Source organism: Priapulus caudatus, unplaced genomic scaffold (genome assembly GCF_000485595.1).
Source record: "Priapulus caudatus unplaced genomic scaffold, Priapulus_caudatus-5.0.1 Scaffold801, whole genome shotgun sequence".
Classification (NCBI taxonomy): Eukaryota; Metazoa; Priapulida; class Priapulimorpha; order Priapulimorphida; family Priapulidae; genus Priapulus; species Priapulus caudatus.
In genome coordinates this window covers 113,117-123,003 of record NW_014577862.1, presented here as the reverse complement: position 1 = coordinate 123,003, position 9,887 = coordinate 113,117, and the positions used below count along the sequence as shown (strand labels likewise).

At 43.3% G+C, this 9,887-nt stretch overlaps 1 long non-coding RNA gene across 1 annotated transcript in view; it reads left to right on the top strand.

The window, feature by feature from the left end:
* The first annotated feature begins 3,671 nt into the window (after positions 1-3,671).
* The window catches only part of LOC106813627, a 16,246-nt gene continuing 10,030 nt past the window's right edge, over positions 3,672-9,887 (top strand). Inside the window, exon 1 of the long non-coding RNA XR_001394489.1 lies at positions 3,672-3,703. This is a non-coding gene — a long non-coding RNA (uncharacterized LOC106813627). The remainder of the gene's footprint in view (positions 3,704-9,887) is intronic.

The following is a 9,887-nucleotide window of genomic DNA, read 5'->3' as shown; positions in this document are numbered from 1 at the left end:
TGCACTGGTGGTACGTCACATCTTCGTTACACAAGTTATAATTCATTATTATATGATATTATTCAGTACAAAATTGTAAAATTTGTTTAAATCATATTCGTTATCTACATTACATTAGCAATCAGAAAACAAATATAGTGATTCTCATCCAGGAAACTATTTGCGCTATGGCGTTATGGATACTATTTTGCGTTATCTGGCACTCCGTACAAATAACTTCGTTTAACTAATTTCAAAATAGTCAACTTCGGAGCACATTTTTGGCTCAATGAAAACATTTCGTGATGTTTGCACACTGCATGTATGTTCACAGTTAGGTCTATATATCCCTTTTGTTGCGAGATATATTCGTTTTAATTACATAATAAGTATCTAGTACAGGTATATGTATCATTCCCGCAGTATTGTGAGAATAAAGTGAGAAATCATTAATTTGGCATTGTGTAAAGTTTTTATTTATTTCAATAAAATTAACCGTTTCAAACCGGGTCTACGTGACAGTCAATAAATTAGTTTGAATCTTTAATTTAAACGTTTACAAATCAATGACAGTTAAATTTATATTTAAGGATTTAAACTGAATTTTTCCATTAATTCGGGTCCAAGAGTCAGTTATGTGGCGAAAAGTTACTCAAAAACCATTAGTTCATGTCTAAAAATACTATTGCAAAGTGCTGGGAAATCGCACCTGGAGCCATATTTTAATTTTAATTTTATTTTATGAGGGAGGAACCCCAGACTTCCTTTACGTGCTTCGCGCTTAACGGCGCTCACGCTGACGGCTTAACCGCCATTTATTATGCTTCGATACTATAGTATAAAGATCTACTGTTGTAATAAGAACCCCCCCCCCACTTTATTTGCTGGGGCTACGCTCCTGAATAGTCTAGTTATGTTATTACTCTGATTACATTTCAAACACAAATTTAGAGCATGTCTGTTATTGCACTTGATTACATTTCGAACGCAGTTTTGAAATGCGTCGGTTACGGTACTCGCTTACGTTTTTAATACTGATTAATTTTCGAATACATCTGATGTCACACTTGGTTACGTTTAGAATCCAATAAATTTGACGGGTAATCAGCCGATATGCTTAGGTCGACCTGTGTGTTCTTCTGTGGGACGTTACTTAACTACACATGCGCCCACCTTAGTTACAAGACTTCTTGGAGTTTGGGCCTCCGATTCACGCGCGCGTGCACACGTACGCACCCGCACGCATGCACGCACACACGCACATACGCGCACGCACACACACGGCGCGCACACGCCCACGCACACACACACACACAACACACACACACACACAGCATGCGCCGCGCGAACTTACACGGATAGCACTTATACATATAGAGTACCAAAAAATCCGGGACTGCTTGTGCATTTTCTCGATTTTCCGGTTTCTCGGCAGTAGGCCTACTTTTAAACTTTTAAATTTAAGGCGGAATAAAGAAGAGATGAACCCGTAAATTTCGATTCATTTATTAGCTAATACAGCATACTTCATTAATAAAACGAGCAGTTTTAAAGAAAAATAAAGTCAACACTTGACAAAAATGTAACATATAACCCACTTTTCATAACAGATGTAAGTACTGATTACATCCTGCGTGTCGTTTCTTGATATAATTGTTAGTCTCTCTCACTGTCTCTCCCTCGATGTCTATCTTTATTCTCTATCTTTCTCTCTCTCTCTCTCTCTCTTCTCTCTCTCTCTCTTCTCTCTCTCATCTCTGCTTTTCTCTCCCGCTTCTCTCTCTCGCTCTCTTTCTCTCCCTCGCTTTCATTGTTCTGCTCCCCTCGCTTGCTCTCGCTCTTCTTCATCCGTTTCTTTTTCATTTAGTCGTTTATTTTTCATTATAGGACTCTCCTCTCTTCCTTCGTGTTCGCCGCCCTCCTTCTCTCTCTCGTCTCTCTCTCTTCTCTCTCTCTCTCTCTCTCTCTCTGCTCGTTCTTCTCTCTCTCTCTCTCTTTCTCTCACACACAACACTCACACGACCACACATATACACACACACACACACACCCACACACACACACACACACACACACAACACACACCACACACACACACAAGACTGCTCTGCCTTTCTCCCTCTTTTTCTGCCTCTGCCTCTGCCTTTCCCTCTAACTCTCTATTTCCCTTCGCTCTCTCTTTCGTCTGTTCTTTGTCACTGTCTTTTCTCTGGCACCGCCTTATCTTTTTCTAATCCCCCCATCTCTCGCTCTTTTTGCCCCCCCCCCTCTCTCCAGTGCCGTAGCTAGGATTTCGTTTCAGCGGGGGGGGGCTTACATTTTCGTGGGGGCCACAAACATATAAACTTTGTATTATACTGTTTCTAACGGCATTGTTTTTACTTTCAATTTTTTTTCTCAAGCATGAATTTTTCAGTGGGGGCACGCTGGGGGGGCACAGGAAAATCATGTGGTGGCCCCCCCGCGTAGCTACGCCCCTGCGTGCTCTCTTCGTCTCTCTCTCTTCTCTGCTCGCTCTCTCTTCTCTCCTGCCGCCTCTCTCTCTCTCTCTCTCTCTCTTTGTCTCTGCTCTCTGCTCTCTCTCTCTCTCGTCTCTCTCTCTCTCTCTCTCTCTCTCTCTGCTCTCATCTCTCTTTCTCTGGCTCTAAAACCTTCTCAGTTTTTTAACGCATCTCTGTCTTCTTTTCTTTACTGTCGCTGTCTCTACCCCTTTCTATCTCTGATCTCTAGAGCTCTCTTTTTCCTTTCTTCTTCTTTTCGTCTTCGTCGACCCCTTCCTCATCGCTCTCACTCCCTCTCCCGGTCCATGTAAGTTACTATCGTTTTTGGCTCTCTCTTCCACTGTATCTCTTGCTCTATCCCTTCTGCCTGCATATCTTGCCCTCTATTAGGCTTTCCCCTTCTCCCTCGCCGTATGTCTGTTTCTCTAATAGCTTGCCAACACTCCTTCTCCTTTCTGTCGCAGTATGCTACTTCTACCTCTATATCTGCCCTGTATCTGTCTCTCATGCACGCTCGTCTGCTTCACTCTCTCTCATCTCGCCTCTCTCTCTCTCCTGCTCGTCTCTCTCTCTTCTCGGGCTCTCTCTCTCTCTCTCCTCTCTCTCTCTCTCTCTCTTCTCTCTCTCTCTCATCTCTCTCTTTTCTCTCTCTTTCTCTCATCTCTCTCCTCTCCTCCTCTCTCTCTGTCTTTCTCTCTCTACTGCCTCTCGCTCGCACTCTCTTACTCTCGCGCGAACTGTCGCTCTCTCTCCGTCGGCAGTCGCGCATCTCTCTCCTCTCCTTGCGCGCGCTCTTCTCTCTCTCTTCTCTCTCTCTCTCTCTCTCTCTCTCTCTCTCTCTCTCTCTCTCTCTCTCTCTCTCTCTCTCTCTCTCTCTCTCTCTCGCTCGCGCATCTCTCTCTCTCGCGCTCCCCTCTCTCTCCTCTCGCTCGCTCTCTCTCACTCGCCGCCTCTCTCCCTCTAGCTATTACTTTCCTTTCTACATCTCCCTCACTGTGTCTGTCTCTCTATCTGTGGCTCTGCGTGCGTGCGTGCGTCACTGCTTGTGACTGCTTGCAAACACAGTGTAAACAGGTACCGTATGTGTGTGCTGTAACGTAAGCGTGGTGGGGGCGGACTTGATCCTGCTGCCAACGAGTTTGCGCACAAGTTCTGGCTAATCACGCGCGACGAGGTCTAGTCACGTGACTTGAAACCGACAACATTCAACATGGCGCTTTTTGGTTTGTAATTTGAAAATGTTTATATTTGTATGCTCCGAGATCGTTTGCTCCTCATCATGTCATTGTTACATATCATGTCATTATTTGCTGATTCGGTGATTATAATAATTGTCAAAATTATATTTTGAAATTTGATAGGCCTAGGGTTATTCTGTAACTACTAACTAGGGTACAGTATGGCACTCGGTTACGGTAGGAGCAATTTAGGGTTTAGGTTTAGCTCACAGGCACTTCGGACCGTTTCAATAAATAAAATGATGGTTAATAAGATACAACTTGTCAGTAGGCCTACTACGTACCAGTACCCGCAATTAGTCTAATGTTCTGATTTACCTAATAACTTCACTTCCCACACCTTCAATACACCGCTGCACACATGAGCCCGCACGCCATTTGTGCATGCACAAATACACAGTAGTAGGAACTACCTACCTAGGAACTCCTAGAGGAGAAGAGCCTAGTAGGTGAGGAACTCCTACCTTACTGTGTGATTTGGTGCTATGCACAATGGCGGTGCGGGCTATGTTTGCAGCGGCGCTGTTTGAACCGGGTGGTTGAAGTGAAGTTATTAGGTCAAATCAAACATTAGAGACCTATTGCTGGTACTTGTCAGTAGTGAGGCTAACTGACAAGTTGTATTTATTAACCATCATTTTATTTATCTGGGGAAAACGGTCCAAGTGCTGTGGTTTTAAGCTACTAGTTACAGTAGATACTTAGATACAATCAGGAGTATCAACACTTGATATTGATAGACTCCTGATACAATAACTAGCAACCCAATCCCCTACTCTCTATCGCTGTGTTGTGGGCTTACATTATTGTATCCTATCTAAGGTTTCAGCAACCGCTCTCGGTCCAGTGCTATTTTTGGGTAGCATCACAGACTACAGCAGAGCTACACTAAGGTGTAGCCGCCCCGTCCTTCTGTCCGCCTGTAGCTAGGGAGCGAAGGGTCTACGCTGAGGTAGAGCTAGTAATAATTTGGCAAGGCTTGTTTTATTTGTATATTCAATGAATCAATGAAATTTAGTATAGTTAACGACAACCTAGATTTTAATAAGCCAGTTAGACTGTTAAGATGTTCAGGGATTGTGTTACAGACTTACATGGCCCGATTTTGGTTGCCCATTGGGTAGATATCCCTAAACTCTCTGGTTCTCTTTTGCCGTTCATTATTGCCACTATTCGGGCCCCATCTATTATGGGGTCCCGATATGGGGGTACCCGTCGCGACAACTCAGAATATATGTAATGTAATCAACCTTCTTTATAATTATACGCTCTGTCTTAGTGTAATCCTTAGTTAATACATGTATAGCGCCCTACTGTACAGCCTCGCCTCATTCCATTCGCCTACAGGCATTCGCTCTGCTAGTCGCTAAGATATTTCGTACTAATATGGGTAATTTTAAATTCGTATACTTATAGTTAGAACTGTAGACTTGTCCTCCTAAGCTGGTCTAACCTGTGATATCATATGTACTCATACGACTTTGATTGTCAATCACATACAGCTCATAGAGCTACGTGGGAGCACCCGATTTAATGGAACTTCGATAGTAACGCGATGAGGTGCCGGTTGGACCCCCTTTTTCGCCTCTTTTTTAGTTATTTATTTATGTTAGACCAATTATCCCATCATAACCAATAGCTAGAGCATACTTGTTACAAGATACAATGGTGCTGAGCTTCCGTGAACGAATTGCATCAACTAGCCGAGGAATATATAGACAAAAAGCATGACTAAGCGCACATTCATTTACATTGTCGCGGCCGGCGGTGCGCAGCGCGCGGACCTACGGGGCCACGCGCTCTCTTGGGTGGCCTGTTTGCTATGTCCTCTAAATCTGATCAATTACAGACTACTGTCTGCACTAAGCAGTATCAAATATATTAACCAAAATTTGTGACTGTTTTGCTTATTTGTTCTTCAAATTTGTTGACTACGGTCATTTACTTGCCCAGATATAACATCGGCTCATAACCTTGACGTTTTGGGTGGTCGCAGCGGTCGCGATACGCTGTTTTTTCCGCAATCCGCATGTCGGCACTGTAGATAGACACATATCGCCATTACTAACGGGGCTACTCGGATAGCCTTCCGCGCTCCGCTGCGAGTGCGGCAGCGGCGGGGACGCCGGAGCTATACCCGTCCTCGTAGACGCTTCAATCACACAGTCCGACTTGCATTTGTTATATATTCAGCGAATTAGGGCGGATATCATTCATAAAGTGTACGGCTTAACATGTGTAGCGTGCGTCAGTTTGGTATGGTTAAATAGATGACGTAAAGCAGACAAAAGTCGCACAATTCTTAGCGCAAATTGTCCAGAACATAGCGATGTGCAGACAAGTTCATGGGACTTTTTTATCAAGCTGTTGGACACGTTTTTGAATAAGATTGATCGTGTCGATAATCTTGATCATGTTTGACTCTCCTCTAGCTATGGTCTATGCTGGAAAGTAGATGACACGTAGACATGTCATGTCGAATCACCCGAACTTCACAGACAGATGCCAAAAGCCGCACCGGAAAAGAGAGAAGCTGAGATTCTTCCACAACGGGGTTCGCAACATAACCATAAATATGAGGTACTTCAAACATGTTGCCATATATACTATTACTATACTATATATATATAAGAATATGTCTATTATTATGTCAGATATACTTGGTTACGCAGCATGTTCTTTAATGGTTAAGGCGTATGCTAGGGTTGTAGGCCGATCGAGTTCAGATAGTTCACCCTTTAATTGTTATAATTCGTTTACGCATATAATGCTCTCGCACGGATGTGTTTTGACAACCCTGTGTGAGCATAGTGCTACACATGTATTAGTTTATAATTTTAAGGGGTAGGATAAATGTAAGCGGGCGCTCGATGCACTCGAGCTTCTGTATTGTGACGTGGGTACGCTATAATGCACAGTCCATTTATCAGATCCTGAGCACACGGGGTGGTGAACCCGAAAGAGGATCAGGTTCTATTCTGACTCATGTTACATCATTATTGTTGTCAGGGCTGGGAAAGAAGCATATATAACAGCTATATGTGTACATCGCCTTGGAGATGCTGGGCTAGTCCCTAGATCGAGTCAGGATACGCCTTCTCGCACATAATTCATTCCCTCATTCGCCTCCCTGCCATTATAAATCCATCTTCAGTATGTTCTTACCATTAATAGTAATAGTTTGCTATAAGTGTTGTCCCAATTTTATGATTCGCGTCATGTGTATATTTAATCTGTAATCGCACCAAAATAACTCGCTCAGAGACAAGCATTTGATGTTAGCATATTTATTTCTGACATGTATTCATTCATGTGTCAGTAGGAGGATATATGTGTAATCGCCTTTGGAGAGTGCTCCAGACGACCTGAACATGGTGTCCAATAAAGTTACGCTTGATGAAATTATATGGGGTAATACTGTAACATAGATGGGGCGAATTATAACTTGGAGAACAGTATTAAGCTACTCATATTAGTGCATGGGGACTTGGTAATTCTATCCTGGAGCACAAATGTCTTTGCTGCTACCTACTAGAACTAGTTCTTTGTCCTCAGAGAACAAGCAAGGCCGTACGAGTGCGGGAGTGTTCACAAGTTCTCCAAGGGCTGGATAGAATATTGAACCCATCATTTTTTTCGATAGCAAATGATAGCTACCTCATGAAGATTGAAACAAATGATGTTTCTTAGAGGCAACTAAATATGTGCTACTGGGAATGACCATCAATGACCTGCCTCTGAGCGAAGTTATTTATGTGAGACTCGTTATTAAAACAGTAAGCACGAATGCCATTATAATGAAATTGTTATCATTTACATCGAATGACCACGAATTTACATTACTTTTGAGTATTTTGAAGACAGTTCTGAAACTGAACGGACTCTCATCACTCTAGTATATTCTTTATTTGATCAGCCAGCGGCAGGGAGTACGCGAGTTGTTCTGTCGAATTGTCATGTCGCAGCCATATGATGTTGTAGTCAAGGAGACAGTTACCTATTCTGCTAAGAGCACCCTCGACTTCATATCATTATGAAAGTGAGGTCAATTACTTAGGTTAGTCCATTATGTATTGACAAGCATAAAAATTTTGGCAAACTGTTAACATTGATCGTCCCAGAAAGGGTAATAAAGGTATAAATGGTGTTACATCGCTGTTCTGATAAGTGGAGAGTTCTGTATAGATATGAGATTATCTATGATTTATGAGTCGTCTACATTATATCATGTTATTAAAATATCTAACGATATATAGATATTTGACACTCGTAGTTAGAGGCATCCAAGAGACTTGACACAAGTTTGCTCAGTATAAGAATGATTGAGATTCACAATACATGTAAACTAATTTGACCAAAAGTTCGACTGGTCAGGGAATATATGTACATCGCGCGGGGCCAAAACATGATTTGGCGACGAAGTGGTGGTTTTGGCGGGTTCTTATGTAGTAGGTCATTACTGGTTTTATCTTAAGAAAACCATATAAGAACTTATCGTGAGGAAAAATTGTATTTTACCACCCTATTCTATTTTTTGCAGGAACACCATTCCTAAACTAAAATTTATCGCAAGCATCCGTATAAATGATAATAAAAGACATCACGTCACGTGTAACAGAGTTTATGAACATTACCTTTGACATATATGCCTGTAGAAACCGCTCACGGATTTCTAATAAGGGATTTCAACCTATGACCAAGGGGTCCTACACAATTTATCGCCCGCATCGAAGTTCTCGTAGGTAGATATAATATTAATTTATAGATCGTCTCAACTTGCTTCGTTTAGAGAGAGTTAATGAGAGGACTGAAATCTGCGTGTACACAGGGCATGGCTTTATTGTGTACACTACATAATATGACAGAACAATTCTTCACGTCCGAGGGCATCTATAATGAGAGGTCGCTGTTCTCCTTACTAGGTAAGTTCTTCTCTTACACAATAGGTCACCTTTTCCGCTCTGCTTGGTGAACCAATGGTCCTTATGCGCCCACTCCTCTTAAGTTGGAACATATTTCGTTAACTGTGGTCTGGGACCTGCGACCTTACACGCAATAGAGTAGATTCTTGTACACATATACTGCGCATGTTTTACTCCATGTCTAAGTCACTCTATAGCTTCAGTGTTTCTATTTTACCCGCAAGATGATGACAGTAGCAAAATCTGGACCTGATTTTCGACCAGGTAAATTGGGCAGGAGAATAAGGTAATTTAGCGCCCTCATTTTAGTGCAGATGACTGCTTTCGGTAATTTGATTTTTTAGAATCGCCATTTTGCTTTCAACAGTTGAGGTACAATTTTTGCAGCCTGGGGCGATGGTCCCCGCTGGTGGTGGCGGTCGCAATGCGTGGGACACAAGGTGGGCTGTGATTAACCATGCACCCGGAGTCAGCAGATGCTCCAGGGGGAACTGCTACAAGGGCCGCTGAATGGTCACGGTGGGGAGGGCGGCTGGAACAAATAGCGTGTTGTGTCACGAGCCACAGCCATGTTGCCGTGCGGCTCAGGGTGCACGCGAGCGAGAGGTCTTTGCATGGCTGGGGTTGGAGTTTTCGTTACGGGACCGGCCGGTGGCATACCGTGTTGCTCAGGTGTAGACAAGTCCAGAGGCCCTGCCACGAGAGCCTAAAACCCCATGGAAATCGGAGAAATTGAACTCATGAGTCAGAACTAAGCCACGAGCGGTGCAACCTCGGACTCTGCGGCGGTTTTGTAGCCGGCACTTCTTGTGACAACACACGATGTCAGGACCCGACATGTGGGTTCTCCACTAGTTGCTCTTCGTCTGCACACGGAGATTTTCCATTTTGTCCTTGCGTACCCGGCATGATTGTGTCGACAAGTCGCCATCCGGCTATTCCAATACAATTAAGAAATGTATGAGGGCAGGATCCTATACATATCGGACCTAGGCGAACCCTAGAGGTAACTAGCGGACTTATAATAATCCCTTCTGCTTGCTGCGGCCATACATATGATTAGGAAAATTTTGAAATCAGTATCGAAACATTGAAGGCTACGTCACTAGTCCTACTCGTCAACTAAAGGGCTTATTTTGAAAATTTACGGTAGCAGGCAAACATACAGTACGGCTGGTGGTACATATGTCGCCCCGAGGGGCGCCACATAGGGATTAGTAGACAGGCGGCCGATAAACAACGAGTGG